Below are 18,694 nucleotides of genomic sequence, written 5' to 3'. Positions count from 1 at the left end.
GCAGTCGAACAACCGCCCAAGGGGACAATTTGCAACAGAGGCTGAATAGTGATATGCTACATAATATCATAGCACTGGTATGTAAACCATCACTATTAGTTCCAGGCATATCAATTTCTTCAACTTCTGTTGTATCACCGCTGTCTTCTGAGTCACTGTCTATATATGTGAGATCATCCTCATAAATGGTGACATTTTATGAGCTAACTTTGTGTTCTCATGGCCAACCCTTCTCATGAAATTGAAGCACCATTTTGTCTTCCCTGTAAAACCGACAAAGTTCATTTCACTTGCAAATATTCTTGCCTGACATTGAATAAGCTTGGTTGACACACATAAGCCACTCTGGTGCTGCTCCATAATCCAAGTCTTAAGCCTCTGCTCCAAGTTTACCCATTTTGCTGATTTTCCTCTTAAAGCCTTTTTTGGGCATCTTAAGGAGTTGTTCTTCCTGTTTTCTCCACTGTCTGATCGTACACTCAGTGGGAGGAGGTCCAAATTGTCTCTCTGCAGCTCTGTTTCCATAGCTGATTACATTCAATTTGAATTTTGCAGAGTAAGACAATTGCTTACCAGTATTTATCTTTTTATTTTTTGACATCTTTATTGGCTCAGAATGCTCCTGTCCCTGTTGCATCTGCACACTCTCCACCTCCATTTAAGGCATAAGCTGACGTCAGTAACAATAAGGCTGGTGACTGGAGGAAGCCTGTTTGATGAGGTATGGGCTACACACCTGGCTGGCTCCCTCCTGGACTTCTGTGTAGAAGATGTCCCTCGATTTTCAGTCTAATGATTTTAGAAAAAAAATAGTGTCTTATACATGGAAAAATACGGTACTTAATGAGGAAACATACACAACTATTTTTAAAAGGCATCTATGTTTATAAGATGGATGTCTATAAAATATAGTGAAAACTAAATCTTTCTTTTCTGATGTCTAAAATAATCATTAATAGAAATATTATTCTACCAAAGACACTTTATTTTTAAAAAATGTTTGTGTTTTTCTTTAGAGTGAGTTAGAGAAAAACGTCATTCATGCGCTGCCTCCTGCACTGTCCCCTACTGGGGATCCAGCAGGATACTAGGAATCAAACAATCTTGGTGCATGGGACAACGCTCAGCCAACTGAACCCCACTGGCCAGGGCACCCAAAGACACTTTACAAGCAAATCTTAGTAATCTTCAGGGACCATAGTAACTCATTCCTGGACCATCATTTTCAAGTTCTTTATAATTTTCTCAGTAGTACATTTGCCATGTTTTCATTTTTTCACTTATGAGAACGAAACTGGACAACCAATAGGCCCGGGCTGCCTGTCACTACTTGAGCCAATTAAGCAGACAGGGTTGAGTCATATATGTGCATTTATTCCAATAATGCCAGCAGTATGGGAGAGCAGCAGGTCCTCCACAAAAATTTGATCTGCACCCCCCTACCCCACCTAAACCAGCTGCTTATATTGGGAAGGACAAGAATGACATGAAGTAGACAAAAGGAATAAAAATGGGTGTGATGGTTACAGGTTACAGGCAATGTGGGTGGGAGGCCATTGTTTAAGCAATAGGGTGGTTAATCTTTCCATGATAATAGATTAATAGACCGCATTCCAAGGTTGACTTCCAGGTTCTGGGGGCGTACAACTCCCAGCTGGGTTAGAATGTGCGTTCTTTCATCAGAACAAAACAACCATGGTTAATAGAGCATGTTTAATATTTATTTATTTTTTTTTACTGTTTAGTTTTTATTTCATAATCATAAACTTAACTCTGCAATCCAGCTAGACTGGGAAGGGGTAAGGAAATTATGGAAACCAATAAACTGGCAAGAGCACAAAGATTATAGAACATTCCAAGCAAATCGGGGTAAAGGGGTGCTCCCCTGAGCTACAAAAGGAATGGTCTGGTGGTTAAGATAAAACACATCAAATTTATTAGAGTTGTGCACAGTCAGCAACGGTGATCTTCTTGCTGGTCTTGCCATTCCTGGACCCAAAGCGCTCCATGGCTGTCACAATATGCATGCCTTCTGTCACCTGGCCGAAGACCATATGCTTGCCATCCAACCACTCAGGCTTGGAGGCGCGGATGAGAAACTGGGGACCGTTTGTGTTAGGTCCAGCATTGGCCATGGACAAGATGCCAGGACCTGTATGTTTCAGGACAAAGTTCCCATCCTCAAATTTCTCCCCTTAGATCAGCGGTTCTCAACCTGTGGGTTGTGCCCCCTTTGGGGGTCAAATGACCCTTTCACAGGGGTCGCCTAAGACCATTGGAAAACACATATATAATTACATATTGTTTTTGTGATTAATCACTGTGCTTTAATTATGTTCAATTTGTAACAATGAAAATACATCCTGCATATCAGATATTTACATTACGATTCATAACAGTAGCAAAATTACAGTTATGAAGTAGCAATGAAAATAATTTTATGGTTGGGGGTCACCACAACATGAGGAACTGTATTAAAGGGTCGCGGCATTAGGAAGGTTGAGAACCACTGCCTTAGATGGACTCGCCGCCTGTGCCATGATGGCGTGTGAAGTCACCACCCTGGCACATAAATACCGGAATAATTGTGTGAAAGCAGGAACCTTTATAACCAAATCCTTTTTCCCCAGTGCTCAGAGCACCGAAGTTTTCTGCTGTCTTTGGAACTTTGTCTGCTAACAGCTGGAAGGAGACGTGGCCCAAGGGATCACCATCGATGTCAGAGAACACGGTGGGGTTCACCATGGCTGACGAGCAGCTTCAGGGTGGCTGTGTCTGCAAAGCCTAATATCTAATCTAATAAAAGAGAAACTTGCAAATTGACTGCACCTCCTCTAAGCCCAAGCCACGCCCACCAGCCAATCAGAGCCACTATATGCCCTAACCGTTTTGGCTCAGTGGATAGAGCGTCAGCCTGCAGACTCAAGGGTCCCAGGTTAGATTCCGGTCAAGGGCATGTACCTTGGTTGCAGGCACAACCCCAGTAGGGAGTGTGCAGGAGGCAGCTGATTGATGTTTCTAACTCTCTATCCCTCTCCCTTCCTCTCTGTAAAAAAATCAATAAAATATATTTTTAAAAAAAAGAAAGAAAAAAGAGAAACATGCAAATTGACTGCACCTCTGCCACGCCCAAGCCATGCCCACCAGCCAATCAGAGCCACTATATGCAAATTAACCCAACCAAGATGGCGGCCAGCAGCCACGGAGCTGGAGCAAGCAGGAGGCTTGCTTGCCCCCGCGATTGAGGAAGCCGAGTTTCCCACCTGCCCTGGCTGGCTGTGGCCTTCGCTCAAGGCAACAAAGTTTCAATTATAGAAGATAAATAAATCCCAGATACCTGCTTCTAGCCAGCCTCCACTGGGAGCTTGGGTGGCTGGGGGCCGTGGCCAGCCTGAAAACAGCCATCAGCCACTCACCCAGGCTGACTAGGCACTCCAGCAGGGACCCCCCACCCTGAAGGGGGTTTGGCCAGCCTGAAAACGGCCCTCAGCCCCTCACCCAGGCTGGCCAGTCACCCCTGCGGGAGCCCCACCCTGATCCGGGACACCCTTCAGGGCAAACCAGCCGGCCCCCACCCATTCACCAGGCCTCTATCCTATATAATAAAAGGGTAATATGCAAATTGACCCTAACAGCAGAACAGCTGGGAATGACTGGTCACTATGACACACACTGACCACTGGGGGCAGACACTCAATACAGGAGCTGCTCCCTGGTGGTCATTGTGCTCCCACAGGGGGAGCTCTACTCAGCCACAAGCCAGGCTGATTGGCTGCCAATTCAGCGGTGGTGGTGGGAGCCTCTACCGCCTCCTCAGCAGCGCTAAGGATGTCTGAGCCAGAAGGTGGTCATCCCCCGAGGGGTCCCAGACTGCGAGAGGGCACAGGCTGGGCTGAGAGACCCCCGAGTGCACAAATTTTTGTGCACTGGGCCTCTAGTTTCTTGTAACTATGCTAGTTCCCAATATTCTATTTATGCCCCTAATAAGAATATGAATTATTTTTCTCATTGGTTTCCTCTTTGGGATATAAATTTCTTTCTGAAGCATGTTGTAGGCAGTTGTAAACCTTTCAATTCTCTCCTTATTTTCCTTCATTTTTCTATTTGCTATCTTTAACAGGAAGTAGATCTTATTCCTCTGTCACCATCTATTTTCCCTGCGGCTTAATGGGACTTCTAAGCCATCTGTGCTCCGGCTCTTTCCCACTGTTCTGCCGGAGTCCTGAAACCAGACCCTGCCGCCCGGAAGGCACAATCTGTGCATCCTGCAACTGGAGATGCTGCGCGCCAGAGCAAGGGGTTCGCATTTCACAATGGCATCACCGTTAGCTTTCTTCAGAGCTACAATCACATCATCTTTTACAGAAGGTGTGTAACTCTCGTAGCCAGTAAGTTTTGTTTCCGAACGAACCTCAAGCCATTTACCCGCCCACCTAGGGGGATGCGGCGACGCAGGACCTGCAGGTGAAAATCCGTACTGCCCATTCGGGAGCTGCAGGAGCGCAGCCAGTCCTCGTCCCCACAGCCCCTCCGGCCGAGGAGCGCTTTGCTCCGATTCTGCGCCTCCCGTCCCCTGAACGCCCCCTGCGATCCCCGCGGGAGGGAGTTAGGGCCCGAACTTGGGCGTTAGCTCTCGCCTTCCCCGGGGGCAGCCGGAGCGAAGCCCCATTCCTTCTTAGGTGGGCCCGGTCACCCGGCGGAGGTAGCCGGTCAGGTTTCCCCGCACCCTTCCATTTCCGCACCTCTGCGCGCCCTCACCACAGTAGACAGTCACCTAGAGAGTCACTAACAAGGGCACACTGGCCTGGAGAGGAATTGGGGAATCCCCACCCCGGGAGGGCGGCGCAGGGCAGGACTCGGCTCGGTTGGAGAAGCCCCCCGGCACCCAGACCTCCGCGCCCGGGCGGAGTCCCCCCTCGCCTGGGAGCCGGAGGCCACGCCTTCCTTCCTCCCGCTCCAGGAGGCCCCGCCCCCCCAGGGGCCCCGATGGCTCACGCCTGGGGCGGGGCTGCGCACAGACCACGCCCCTCAGCCTGGCCCCGCCCCTGAACCAGCGGCCCCGCCTCGGGGTGCGGACCGCAGCGACCCGGAGTTTTCCGCTCAGTTGGCCCCGCCTCCGCCCCGCCCTGCGGCTCCGGTGCCCGCCGGGCGAGAACCCCGAGAGCCGGAGCGGACCGAGGACCGAACTCACACCGACCCAGGCGCCGCGCCCGGACGCCCGCCGAGAGCGCCGCTGCTGCCGCGTCCCCCTGACCCCTCGCGGCTCCGCGCCCCGTGGCCGGTGGCCAGGTGAGTAAGGGTCTCGGCCAGCCGTGCGGGGACCCTCGTTGCACCGCGTGGGGTGGGGGCGGTGTCCGGCTGGTCCCGGACGGGCTGCCTCCGCTCGGTCAGCTGCGGGGACTCTCCTCCCCGTGGCCCCCAGGGCCCGGGCTCGTGACGGCGCTGCGCCGCCGGGGACGGGTCTGAACGGCCTGGGCTGGCGCGGGACCGGGTGATGCTGGACCCGGGTCGACGGGCCGGGGTGGGGAAGCCGCCGGCCCGTCCCCTCTGACCCAGCTGGTTCTGAGTGTGCGTGCGCCCTTCCGGGAAAGGCTGCCCTGGGCGAGCTGGAGGGGGGGCTGCCTTCAGGAACTTTCTCCCGGAACCGGGAGCACGCGAATTCCTGGGAGTTTCTGCTGCTGGAGTTCATTTGTAGGCACTTCAGTGGGAAGAGCGGGGCTCATCCCGGTGCTGTGTTCACCTGCGTTCACCTCCTCCGCCTTTCCACCCTCTCCAGCCTCGGCGACAGTTTCGGGGAGGGATTCTGGACTTCTATCGCTCCCGGGGCCTCAGCTCAGCCCCCTGAAGGCTTCACACGGTGGAAACGGCGTCTGATGTGGGGAATGGAGTGCCTCACCTAGAGACACGGAGGGCAGGCGGGGAGCCAGCCGGTAGCAGCTCGAGCAGGAAGCTGTGCGCCTGGGCCACTTCTGTCCCCGCCCATCTAACCAGTGGCTTTGTGTAGAGAGGGCTGTTGAGGACCGAGCCTGGGTGTGGAGGTAGCTGGCCGCTCTGCTCTCTCTCCAGGCCCTTCACTGTGTCCCCTCCTGCCCTGACCTGGGCATAGGGTGGCGCTGTGAGGGGTGAGCCTGTGCCCTGCCCACACAACAGGAGCCAAAGCTTGCAGGCAGGGCCAGGCTGAGTCCAGGAGTAGCTCACCCCTAACTGGCTCTCATTAAGTTCCTTCATTACTTTCTTGCTTCAGCTAATTGTTGGGAATTCCGGGAGGATTAACGGGTACCCTTCCCTCCAGGCACTTTCTGTGCTGTAAGGTGCTCCCTGATTAGAGTGGTCAGGTGAGGTGCCAGGGTAGTTTGTTGCCCTGGCATTGGTGCCTCCCCTCCGGCTCCTGCATCCCTCCCTCCGTAATCTTGTCTCCTAACCGGTCTTCAGACCTTGGTTTCCTCATCTTTATAATGGGGGTGATAACAATACCTACCGCGCAGGGTGACTGTGAGGATTAAATGAATTAATATATTTAACAACCATACAGCTCAGGCGCTGACCTGAATAGGTGGTGACTGTTAGACCATCCCTGTGTGTCCCAGGTGGATGTCACTCAGATTGGACATAGAGCTTACAGCAGGGCCTTGCACATAAGTAATCGTCTGCCCCTGACAGTGATGATACAGTAGTAATAGCTACCACTCCCGTCATGCAGTTGAAGGTCCAGCCAGGTTGAACTGCTCTTCTGACCTGTCCCTCTGTCTTAGCTCGTGCTGTTATGCCCTCCTTCCCCCATTCCTGCCCCATTACTCAGCACCCTCCTGGGAGCCCTCCGGGTGCCGGCTCCCACCAAGAAGGGACAAGATATGCTGCAGGTCCACAGAGCTCGCCTCTACTCCTTTGGCACTGGCCCACTTCTCATAGTGGCCTTTCGTAGTATTTATGTGGCCACGTGTCTCACCTCTGCCCCCACCTCTGTCTCTGGGGGTTGAGGGCTGTTTCTTACAAATCTCTGAGCCGCACCGCACCAGGCACCAGGACGGGCCTTCCTCATGCGGGTGCTCAGTAGGTGTCAGTTGAGGGAAAGAGGCAGGCCAGGGAAGCGGGTTCCCCTGTTGTTACATTAGACCTGGAGATGGAAACGAGTGCAGACTGGGGGGTGGCGGTAAGAGCTGCCTGAGAGGCCAAGTAGGAAGGCCTTTGGGTTCCTTTATGTGGCCAGGGCAAGGGTGACGGACAGGGCCCATCCTGGATTGCTGTTCCTAGAAGGCCAAGATTGAGGAGTGTGCCTTGGTCACGTGATTGGGAGGAGGCTGGGTAGTTTGGGATGAAGGCGGGAAAACAGCCAGAATAGGTTAGTGTGGGTTCTTCTTGAGAATTCACTGCAGGGCGGGGGGGGGGGGGGGGGGGGGGGAGAGAGAGAGAGAGAGAGAGAGAGAGAAAGAGAGAAAGCCAGTGTGGGAAGGAGGTGAATGTAGAAACGACATCTCTTTAGAGGCCCTTGGGCCTTCCTAGAGCTCTCCCTCCCTCCTCCCTCTTAGCTGCCATCATCTCCCCGTAAGCCTGAAGCAGTTCCTGGCACTTGGTTCCCAGGGACACTGGGGGAGAATCTGTATGTGGGTGTGCGCCACAGTCATAGCCAAATAGACTCAGGTTTCTCTGGATTTTTCTCTACAACACATTTCCCTGGAACATCAGGAATTTGAATGCTGCCTGCATAGGACATCTCTTAGGTAAAAGGAAGGAATGGAAATTTCCTTGGTGGGAATTTGCATTTTTAAAAGGAGTTGCTGAAATGCAGTGGCATATCTAGTAACTACTGAAGCCATACATTCAGTCTACTGACCCTAACCCCGAAATTAAAGGTCACATGGTGTGAGGATCTTAATAGTAAAGCCAGAACAGTGACTGACGATGCTACACTGATGTGAGAGCTTAATGGGTGAGGGCAACCACAGAGTCAGGAGACTGAGCTTATTCATGTTAGATGACCAGGCACAAGCCATGTAACCACACAGACTCTGAGTGTTCTGGATGGTAAAACTCCTGCCTCAAATGGTTGTTTGCAGAATCCAGTGAGATGTTTGCAAAAGGGGTTTGAGCTCGGCTAAAGGTGGTGATACCTTGGGTGTGTTACTGCAAGGGACCTTGCAGCTGGGAGTGGCACACTCAGGTTTGCCAGGCGCTTGTGCTCCTGAAGGTCCCACTGCCTTAGCAGAACAGAAGGGAAGGAATTGAACCCGGACAAGGTTGCCTGTCACTAGAGGGTTGAATCATAGATGAGTGTTTATTCCAGTAACGCAGTATGGGAGAGCAGCAGATCATCCACAAAAATCTGCTCTGCACCCCCCATAAGCCAACTGCTTCTATTGGGCAGGACAAAGATTACATGGGGAAGTAGGCAGAAGGAATAATGGGTATGCAAAATGGGAAATAAGGACTCCATTATTTGGGCAACAGTCATGAATCTTTCCATGATAATAGGCAGTTCTTGAATGAGAATGGACCCCAGTCCAAGGTTGACTTCCAGGTCTAAGGTGGACACCAAGTCCCTGGGCGTACAATTCCCAGCCAGGTTAGACTGTCCTTTAACCAGAACAAGGCAATCAGAGTTAACAGAGCATGATTCTATTTCCCATAACCGTAACTAGTTCCCACTATTCTATTTTTGCCCCTAACAAGATGAAAGCAATCAGAGTGAAGGGAGAGAGAAATTCAGAGACTGTTAACAGAGAGGTGGAGGGAGTATATGGCAGATTAAGCCTGGGGGAGTGGCATCCTGGGGAAAAGGGTGTGTTTGTGTGTGGGTGGGTGTGTGTGTGGGGGGGTGCTGGTGATCCTAGATGTGAGCCTGATGTGTCCACCTAAAAGGTCACAGCTATTTTTAGGAAGTGGGTGACAAGGCATGTTTCTGTGGAACTCCTCATTATGAGTACCCACTGTTTGCCTAGCCCCGTGCTGTGTGCACCAAAGCAGAGGCCAGCCCCACCCAGCCTGGGTCGTTCCCTGCATTCCCCTGAGACATAAGACATAAGAAGACACTGGATGGGAACTAGTCTGGAGAATGGGGAAGATCATGCATTCAGTTTTGGACATGTGTTTGAGATACCAAGTAGGCAGATGGGCCTGGGGCTCAGGAGGAGTCTGGGCTAGAAGGACATTTTTGTCTAGGTTGTAACCTATGTCAAAGACATGGTGAGATTGAGGAACTCAACTTAGAACAGCTGAGTAGAGGAAGATGAGCCTGTGAAGGAGCCAGAAAAAGAGCAGTTCAAGAGCAGGAAAGAAAACTTCGACAGTGTCCCACACAGAAGCCTCCGGCAGTGGCCATGGCTACTGTGGGAAGTGATGTGGAGGAGATTGTTCACTTTAGCTGGGGCTGTTTTTGTGGGATGATAGTAGCAGAAGCTTCAGGGAATGAATGGGTGGGGAGTAGCCCAAGGTGATGATCTGGGGTTACTAACTGTAGACAAGCTTTGAATGTGGGCTTTGAAGGGGAGGAGAAAGATTGGGTGATGCTGGAGGACACCTTGAGGGGTGCTTGTTTTTGTTTCCTCAGCCCCGTTCTCCTCCCATTTCACCTGAGAAGTTAGTGTGGATGGCCTGCAGTCAAGGATCCCCTCTCTCTCCCTGTCACAGACACAGGCAGCTGTAAAACTGCATGTTTCACCAAATGGACTCATGTTTATACTGCACTCTAGCTTCTGCTTTTGATTAATTTATCATGGCCAGTGACTTCAGGTTACTGTCCTTCCACGCCAGTAGCAGGTCTGTATATGATGTTCAGATGTACCATAATTTACTAAGCTTTTCCCTTATTGATGGGTATTGAAATAATTCTTTTTTAAAAAATAATTCTTTATTGTTGAAAGTATTACATATGTCCCCTTTTCCCCCCATTGGACCCCTCCAGCCCATCCCCGCCCCCCTCCCCAGGATCCCTCCACCCCACTGTCTGCGTGCATATATACATACAAGGAGGCTCTTTTTAAAACCTATAGGATACTAATTGGAATGTCATTGACTGTATTTAGTATTTATAAGGAAGAGTAGACATTTTTATGATATTAACTTTTCCGAGTCAGGGACAGATTACAGACCTTGCAGTATGTCTTTACTAGATATTGTGAATGGAATTCTAACTGGCTATGCTAGAACTTAAATATATATATACACACACTAGAGGCCCATGCATAAAATTTGTGCAAGAGTAGGCCTTCCTTCCCCCTGCTGCTTTCACTGGCTTCCCTCCGGCACCCGGAACCCAGCTTCCCTCTGGCTGCCGGCAGGCACCCGGGATTTTTTGTATCCTTTCTATTTTATGTTTGGTCATTAAGTTCAACCTTTATCTTTCTTCATTCCTCCTTACGTTGGGCATATTTTGTTGCTCTACTTTTACTATATAAGTTGGTTCATTTATTTTTAGTCTTTTAATTTATGAAGCTCCACATTTTCTTTTGAATGCAGCTCTGGGTAATGGGCTTTTGCAAGAAATGCTCACCTTTCCATGGCTTTCTAGTCATTGTGTAGAGAAGTTTTGATCCAAGGATTATTTATAAGATGGGGTTCTGAATTTCTGACTAGTTTTGTAGGGGGTGGGGTATGTTCATATTTTATTGTTGACTGCTACATTTATTGGGTTACTAGAGGCCCAGCACATGAAATTCCTGTGTGGGTATGGTCCCTAGGCCTGGCCTGTGATCAAGGCCATTGTCCCCAGCTGCCTGCAGCTGGCCCTGTCCCCCGCTGCCACTTACCCCTTGTTCGCCGTTTGCTGTCGGGTGACCGGAGCCTGATGGCCGGGGGAAGGGACCGAGAGGTGGTCAGTGCGCCTCATAGTGACTGGTCGAGCAGTCGTTCTGGTCGGTTCACCATTGGGGTCAATTTGCATATTACCCTTTTTTATGTAGGATGATTAGTGAATAGGATCAGCAAAATCTCTTTTGTCGGGCTGTACTAAGATTTTCTTTGTGGCCAACTACATGATTAATATTAAAAGGTTCATGGACATGAGCGAAGACTATTCTCTGTGGGAGACCACTTGAGATTTTTCTGTTAATTTGAGCTTGTCCTCTATCCTTGCTTATTGATCTCTCTGATTCTGAGAAGTATATCAAAAAGTCTCACTGTGATCTCTTTTTTAAGTCAAGCTCTGCTTGTATTTGTTCTAGCTTTGTGAATTCAGCTTTCATGTTTGATGTACAGTTTTATCAAGCTTATCTTTGTGCATTGCGCCCTGTGTCATTTGTTGCTTATTTAATGCTTTTGACCTTTGGCCATTAATTCCATATTATCTGTGCTTAGGAGAATATATTGGTAAGGATCTCTAGAAAAAGAGGAACCCCTCTTTTTATATAGTCCTAAAGTTAATAAATAAGTGCATTTTATGAAACAGTGAGAGGCTCAGAAATTTAGAGGCAGGTGTCAGCCTTGGGGCAGAGGGGGGTCATCCATGCCCCTTTAGTTTCAATTCAGGCTGTGGAGTAGGTAGTAATCGGGTGTCCCCCCACTTTCTTCTCAGCTCTCCATTATCATGAGCTCCCCCTCCTGCACTCAAAACCAGATTTGGAGGGATGGATGAAATGAGATTTGTGGGCAAACCCCAGGGTCAGGCCTTGGTCCTCTCTTCTCCCTTGTGGTTCCACCTGCTTTTTTTTTTAGGTTCAAGGAGATGGTCCAATTGCTCTGATTGCAATTGTGTGTATCCTTCCTCATTTGTGGCAGCAAGATGGACTTTCTCTGTTCCCCAAGGAATAAGACAAAAAAGTACACAAAAAGGACCCAGGGCCAAATGTCATATGTAAAGACTTGGGCCTCCAAGTCTTATGTTCTTTTCTGTGGTGTATATTAAGTCACATACACGATTTAAAGGGACTGGAATAGCTAAGCCTTGTGCCATGAACTCCTAGGGAGTGGTTTTCCAAGTTCTGTTTTTCAAGATAAAGGCAAATGGCTGGAAAAACCCTCAGCTTACTGAGTCAGGATTATTGAAAAGTCCTCAACATATTTTGAATGTTAATATTTTCACTTCTAGTTTTTCTCTGTTTATCTAATATGTTTTTGCCCAACCTTTAATATTTTTTCTTATTCAAATTAATTTTTTTTTCTTTTTTGGTTAATTCTCACCCAAGGATATTTTTTCATTGATTTTTAGGGAGAGTGGAAGAGAGAGGGAAAGACAGAGAGAAACATTGATGTGAGAGAAACATAATGATTGGTTGCCTTCTGCATGACCCCTGACCAGGGAGGAGCCTGCCACCAAGGTACATGCCCTTGACTGGAATTGAACCCGGGACCCTTTGATCCACAGCTGACACTCTGTCCACTGAACCAGACCAGCTAGGGCTCAAATTAAATTTTTAAAGCAATTTTATTTTTCAATTATAGTTGACATACATTATTATATTAGTTTCAGATATACACCCTGGTGATTAGACATTACATAACTTACTAAGTGATCATCCTGATAAATCTCTCACCCATCTGACACTGTGCATAGTTATTACAATACTAGAGGCCCGATGCATGAAATCCATGCAAGAGTAGTCCTTCCTTCCCCCGGCTGCCAGCACCGCTTCCCTCTGGCACCCGGGACCCGGGCTTCCCTCGCAGCCCCAGCTTCGTCCAGAAGGACGTCTGGTCTAATTTTTTTGTTGTTTTGTTTTAGAGTCAATTGTTGATAGATATGTATTTATTGCCATTTTGTTGGTCACATTTTTTAATCTTTTTCTTCTTCTTCTTAAAGAAGACCCTTTAAAATTTAATACTGGTTTGGTGGTGGTGATGAATTCCTTTAGGTTTTCCTTGTCTGGGATGCTCTTTATCTGGTCTTCAATTCTAAATGATAGTTTTGCTGGGTAGATTAACCTTGGTTGTAGGTCCTCGATTTTCATCACTTGGAATATTTTTTGCCAGTCTCTTCTGGCTTGTAAGTTATTGTTGAGAAATCAGCTGACAGTCTTAGGGGCACTCCCTTGTAGGTAACTAACTGCATTTCTCTTGCTGCTTTTAAGATTCTCTCTTTGTCTTTAACCTTTAACTTCTTCTTCTTTTTTTTCTTTTTTTTTCTTTTTTTTTTTTTTACGACGTGTCTTGGTGTGGGCCTCTTTGGGTCCATCTTGTTTGGGAATCTGCATATTCTGGACTTGTATGTCTATTTCCTTCACCGAGTTAGGGAAGTTTGCTGTCATTTTTTCAAATGGGATTTCAACTTCTTGCTCTTTCTCTTGTCTTTCTCACACCCCCATGATGCCAGTGTTGGCATGCTTGAACTTGTCCCAGAGACTCCTTACACTGTCCTCATTTTTGTAGATGCTTTTCTCTTTTTGTTGTTCTGATTGTTTTTTTCCTACTTCCCTATCTTACCAATCTCTGATTTGATCCTCTGCTTCATCTACTCCACTGTTAATTCCCTTTAATGTATTCTTCATTTCAGTTAATGTAGTCTCCATTTCTGACTGTTTTTTTTATGTTTCCTATCTCTTTGTTGAAGCTCTCACTAAGTTCATCTACTGTTCCCCTAAGTTCATTGAACATCCTTACAACAGTGTTTTGAACTCTACATCTAGTACATTGCTTGTCTCTGTGTTGTTTAGTTCTTTCTCAGGAGTTTTCTTCTGTTCTTTCATTTGGAATATGCTTTTTTGTTTCTTCATTTTGGCAGCCTCCCTGTGTTTGTTCCTATGTATTAGGTAAAGCTGGTGCATAGCACAGGCTTGGTAGAGTGACCTTATGCAGTCGGTGTTCTATAGGGTCCAGTGGCACAGCCTCCCCAGCCACTCAAGCTGAGCACTCGAGGTGTGCCCCCTGTGTGGGCTCTGTACATACACCCTCTTCTTGTAGTTGAGCCTTGATTGCTGTGGGCATGTCATTGGGAGGGATTTCCCCCCAGGGTGATCAGCCGCCAGGACTGGCTGACCACTGTGGCGGACAGCTGGGCTCTGGTGCTCACTGAGTCCGCCCCTTGAGTGTGTTGCTTGTGGAGGTGGTTGGGTAGTGGTGCTTCGATGTGGTCTGAAGCTGTCCTCTAGGTGTGCTGGCTCTGCCAACCTTAATTTTTAACCTTTATTTCTCAATAACAAATAAAATGTTTCTCTTGTAATCAGCACATGACTCAGATGGGGAGGGAGAAAGGATGACAGAATGTTATTTTAAAAAAGTGTTTTCTCTTGTAACCAGCACATGACTGGTGCAGGGGAGGGAGAAAGGAACGCAGAAGACAATGGTGACAACAAGAAACTGAATGTGGTGGCCTGTGTCTTTGGTAGAAAATTCAGACTGTTCACATACCTGAGAGTCTTGATTTTATCCCTTGCATCTTGTTTTCTATTTATTATTTATTGTACTTGGATGTTATTTCTTTCCTGATTGCTGCTATCTTGGTTAAGTTCCTCATCATCCTTCCCCACCTGCCTGTATGAGGATTCAGGTTTGGTTATGAATTAAGAGAGTTGCTTATCTCTTTCTCTTCAGAAGTTGGATGGTTAGTGTCTGTTCTGTGAGGTTGTGCCGGCACCACACTCCATATGTAAAGTTGCTCCCAGCATCCTGTAGGGCTATGGTTTTCAAACTTGAGAACAACCTGGAAGATTTATTAAAACACAGATTCTTGGACCCTACTCCCAAAGGTTCTGAGGTGGGAGGTCTGCGGTGGGGCCTGAGAATTTCCTTTCTGACAGGTGCCCAAGTTGTGCTGATGCTGCCAGTCTGGAGACCACACGTTGGGTTGCCCTGCTCTTCCTCATTTGCAGCACTTCCCTTACTGCCTGGCCCAGGACAGCTGCCCCTCACGTCTACCTGACAGGCCTGCCTGGCTGCCAGGGAGACTTCAATACATAGTTCTTATTGGGGGCTGCCACGGGCCTCAGTACAGCTAGTGTTCTGTGTAGAAGAAGGGGGGACAGATGGTTTAAAGGGACAATCAGAAGTTTGTGGAACACCACCCACTGCTGTCCTTAATTCGAAGCTACAACTGTGCTTGTCAGTGTTGCCATCGGCTAAGACTGTTCTTCAGCTTAGGAAGTGGGAATGGGTATCTCCTGGCAGTGGTGAGCCAGCAGGCAGTGCGAGCCCTGCGGCCTCCAGTCCTGCGACTGGTGAAGAAACCGGCAGCTGCTGATGTGCTGATTCCGTCTGGCAGGCCCACCTTCTGCCCCCTGCAGCCGCCTCCCGCTTTTACAGGCCCCACAGCACGGGGTGGGGGCTCCAGCACCCAGCTTTGGGAGGCAGGGTATCTTACTGTGCTTCTCCCGCTGCCCGAGCTCCCTCAACTTCAGGTATTACACATAGGTGACTGTTTCTGGGAGAGCTTGGGGGCAGAGGCCGTTTGAACCCTGAACGGAGCTGGGGCCCATGGTTTCTGCAGTTTCTGGTACCCCAGGGGCTGCCAACCCTGCTGTCGGCAGCTGCTAAGTCTTAGGGAGGTGAACTTGGGGGGAAACGATGTCACAGACTTCCCTGGAGCAGGTGACACTTCCTGTGTGGCTTGGTTCTGTGGGATTTATTTGGGAGGCAGCAGAGTCACTTTCTGTACATTTCCCAAGGCCATTCTCCAGCCAGGAAGGTGGAATGGAGCCCAGGAAGTGTGCAGAGTAGAGGGGAGCCAGCCTGGGTCACAGTGCATCTGCCTGGAAGTAGAGAAACATGGTTCTAGAGTCTGTCCTGCCCCAGCCAGTCCTGAGACCTTGGGCCTGCGCTCTGGGCCTGGGCTCCCACCTCAGTAAAATGAGCCATTTGAACCAAACGATTTCATGAAGCCCCTTCCAGCTCCGATGTTGTAGGATTTTTGTGTGATTGATGTTTTATTTCTAAGAGGTATCTTTCAGAACTTGCTTGCTCAAGTGCAGCCCCTTGTTTAAGCCTAGACCAGCCGTGGGCAAACTACAGTCCGTAGGCCGGATCCGGCCTGTTTGAAATGAATAAAACTAAAAAAAAAAAGACCGTACCCTTTTATGTAATGATGTTTACTTTGAATTTATATTAGTTCACACAAACACTCCATCCATGCTTTTGTTCCGGCCCTCCGGTCCAGTTTAAGAACCCATTGTGGCCCTCGAGTCAAAAAGTTTGCCCACCCCTGGCCTAGACACTGCCCCCTTGCCACTCTCCCAGCCAGCTTTGCCCAGCCTTCTCCCGGCTGGGCAGCCCCAGGTGCCAGCCCTTACAGGGCAAGGTCTGAGGCACTGCCTGGCTAATGATTGACGTAGGCCCCAGCTATTCTTAATTCCTGGCGTGTGGGTGGGAGCTGAATGCTTAACAGCACCTCTGTGGGCTTTTTGTTCACTGCGTGGGAAATGCCGTCAGGGTTGGTGGAGTGCTGCCCTGGGGCTCTCCCTGGCTTGTTTCTGTGGTTTAATGGCACCCGTGACCCCACACCTCCAGTGGTGAGACAGAACCCAACGCGGGCAGGGCACTGGGGCACAGAGAGTAGGGCCACCTACTCCCTTCTCAGCAGAGTTAGGGATGTTCATACACCCATGAGGGCCTGCCTTGGCATGGGAGGGAGAGAGAAGTGTCCTAGATGTGTCGTCTGCCCCCACAATTCCTGGAGCCTACGTACCAGAAGCTCCGCCCAGAGAGGCCTTCAGAACAGGTGCCACCCGGGGTGTGGAAGAGATGAGTCAGGGTCCACTGGTGTCTCGTTCGCATGTGTCGGGCCTCGCTGTGCCCAGCCTTGTGCCAGCCAGTGGCAGGAGAAGGAAAGGCCTGTCCTGGACATTATATCTCACTGGGAGGCCGAAGAAAAAGTAACTCTCGCCGGGGCACAAATTGGGTGTCTGACCCTGGCTTGTCAAGAATCACCTCTGAACCTTAGCTCCCTTGAGGTGATAATACCTGCCTTGTAGGAACACTGTGAAGATTAATGAGGAATGTGTAATAAAGTAATATATGTGCCTATTGTAGGTACTGGGAAACAGGACTGTTATTAGAACACGAGAGGACATAGAAAACCTTTTAGGCCAAGTGCAGGTAAGGATCATGGTGGGAGGGGCTATCAGGGTGGGCTTCCTGAGAGAAGTGAGCTCTCTCTGGCCTAAAGGAAGACCAGGATTGACGCAGGCTTAAGAAAGGTGTAAAGGGGACGGGAGGACGGAGCACGTCGAGGGCCTCTGAGCTGAAGTCCTGAAGATGCAGAGTGCTGAGGAATCGGCTTGGCTGAGCTATGGACACATTTCCTGTGGTTCTTTCTGTCGCACATACTTCTCCGGAACCGTCGATTTTCTGGCCATGGCGCGCTGTCACTCGGCCCAGCGTCTTTTGGCAGAGCTTAGGATCCCGCCTACAGACACAGGGTCAGCCGTACCTGAGCTCCGCAGGAAGCTTCTCCAGTGTGTTCTGTCGGCTCCGGTGGGAGTTTCTGTTCAGCTTCCAGCCGGGCCAGGCTGCCTGGGGCCCTGTCACCATTAGGAGAGCAGCCCTCAGCAAGTGCCGTTTGAAGGAGAGTGTCCCTGCTGCTGCTGGCAAGGCCGGGGTGGCGCCGCCACTGGGAGGTGGAGAGGGCCTCCCAGCTTGGGTGTGAAGGGACTGCTGTTTTCCAGAGCTGTTTGAACAGGCCCCGAGCCCCGGGCGGGTCAGGACCTCCCTGGTAGAGGCCAGGGAACGCTGCTGCCTTCAGGTCTTTAGTCGTAACCTGACCTAACCACCTATCCCCCCATTTCATTCTGAGAGAGGACCTAGGGAGGACTGTCATCTGGAGGTGAGATGGCTCACGCATGTAACTGGCAGGGCCCGGTGACGTCTGTCCCATTGATTTCGGTGCCTTCAGGCACCGCCCAGGTGGGGCCGGGCAGCTGCTACAGCCACAGCACGCTGCCCCGTCTCCCATTTTTCCATGACAACAAAATTAAGCCAGAGAGTCTTTTGCAGCAGCACCCCTTCCACAGAGAAATAAATGTTTGTGAATTACAAAACCTTCCCGGAGCCCAGGTGCTGGGCAGCGGGGCTGACAACGCGGATTCCTACAGGCCCACTCATTTGACAGGTGATGTGTTCCGCAGAGCCCAGGTTTGCGGCAGGGAAGTGGTTTTCTAGACTCTCCTCTCCCCGCCTCCCAGCTCCAGAGATCACATTTCCTGATTGTCAGCCTTATCTCCATTCTTCCTGGGAATGGCTCTGAAACAGAGGTCCGTGTGGGTTTTCCTGTAACTGCTATTGTGTTTCCCTCCCCAGATAAGAGCCCGAGCCTGGCCAGGCTGAGCCTTTGCTTCCCCCCTCTGTCCCGGAGTCTAGTCCGTAGGTGGTCTTACTGTGAAGCGAAGGAAAGTTAAGCTCCATCTTCAGACCCCTCTCACAGCACTTGCTCGTGGGCCTCCCAAGGCCCCGCCCTGGGAGGGAATTCATAAAATTATGTGCTTTTGTAAAATTGGCCAAAAAGTGTTCTGTATTCATTTTCTAAAATTGTACAGGCTCCTAGCCCCACGTAACCTGGACCTTCCCGGTAGATGCTGTTGTTATTTTTTTTTTAATGAGTAACTTACAGATATATTTCTCTGTTTTCAATAACTTTTTACAATAACAGAAGTAAACATGTCAAATACTTATATAGCATTATATAGCACTTGCTTTATCACACATTTTCACAAAAGATCTTTTTTTTTTAGACTGAAATTTATGGTTTGTTTAGTTATCAGAGAATATCAGTTCTTGAAGAATTGCATGAGTCTACTGTAGCTCTGATGCTGGTCTTTCCCAGCAATTGGCTGGCCTCCTG

At 49.5% G+C, this 18,694-nt stretch overlaps 1 protein-coding gene and 1 pseudogene across 3 annotated transcripts in view; one reads left to right on the top strand and one right to left on the bottom strand.

Annotated features, from left to right (window-relative positions):
* Positions 1 to 1,664: 1,664 nt before the first annotated feature.
* Positions 1,665 to 2,745, bottom strand: LOC308529239 (peptidyl-prolyl cis-trans isomerase A-like; annotated as a pseudogene). The gene is made up of 2 exons: positions 2,511 to 2,745; positions 1,665 to 2,189 (listed from the first exon to the last, which is right to left on the bottom strand). The product of its transcript is annotated as a peptidyl-prolyl cis-trans isomerase A-like (transcript).
* A 2,327-nt stretch (positions 2,746 to 5,072) lies between these two features.
* Positions 5,073 to 18,694, top strand: part of ANXA11 (annexin A11) — a 44,275-nt gene continuing 30,653 nt past the window's right edge. Inside the window, exon 1 of one of the 2 annotated variants that reach the window (XM_081104677.1) lies at positions 5,073 to 5,289. The gene's annotated coding sequence lies outside the window, so the exon portion shown is untranslated. The remainder of the gene's footprint in view (positions 5,290 to 18,694) is intronic. The other variant, XM_081104676.1, reaches the window with a different exon arrangement.

The sequence above is a fragment of the Myotis nattereri genome (genome assembly GCF_964212035.1).
Source record: "Myotis nattereri genome assembly, chromosome: 13".
Lineage (NCBI taxonomy): Eukaryota > Metazoa > Chordata > Mammalia > Chiroptera > Vespertilionidae > Myotis > Myotis nattereri.
This window is presented reverse-complemented; position numbering and strand designations above follow the sequence as displayed.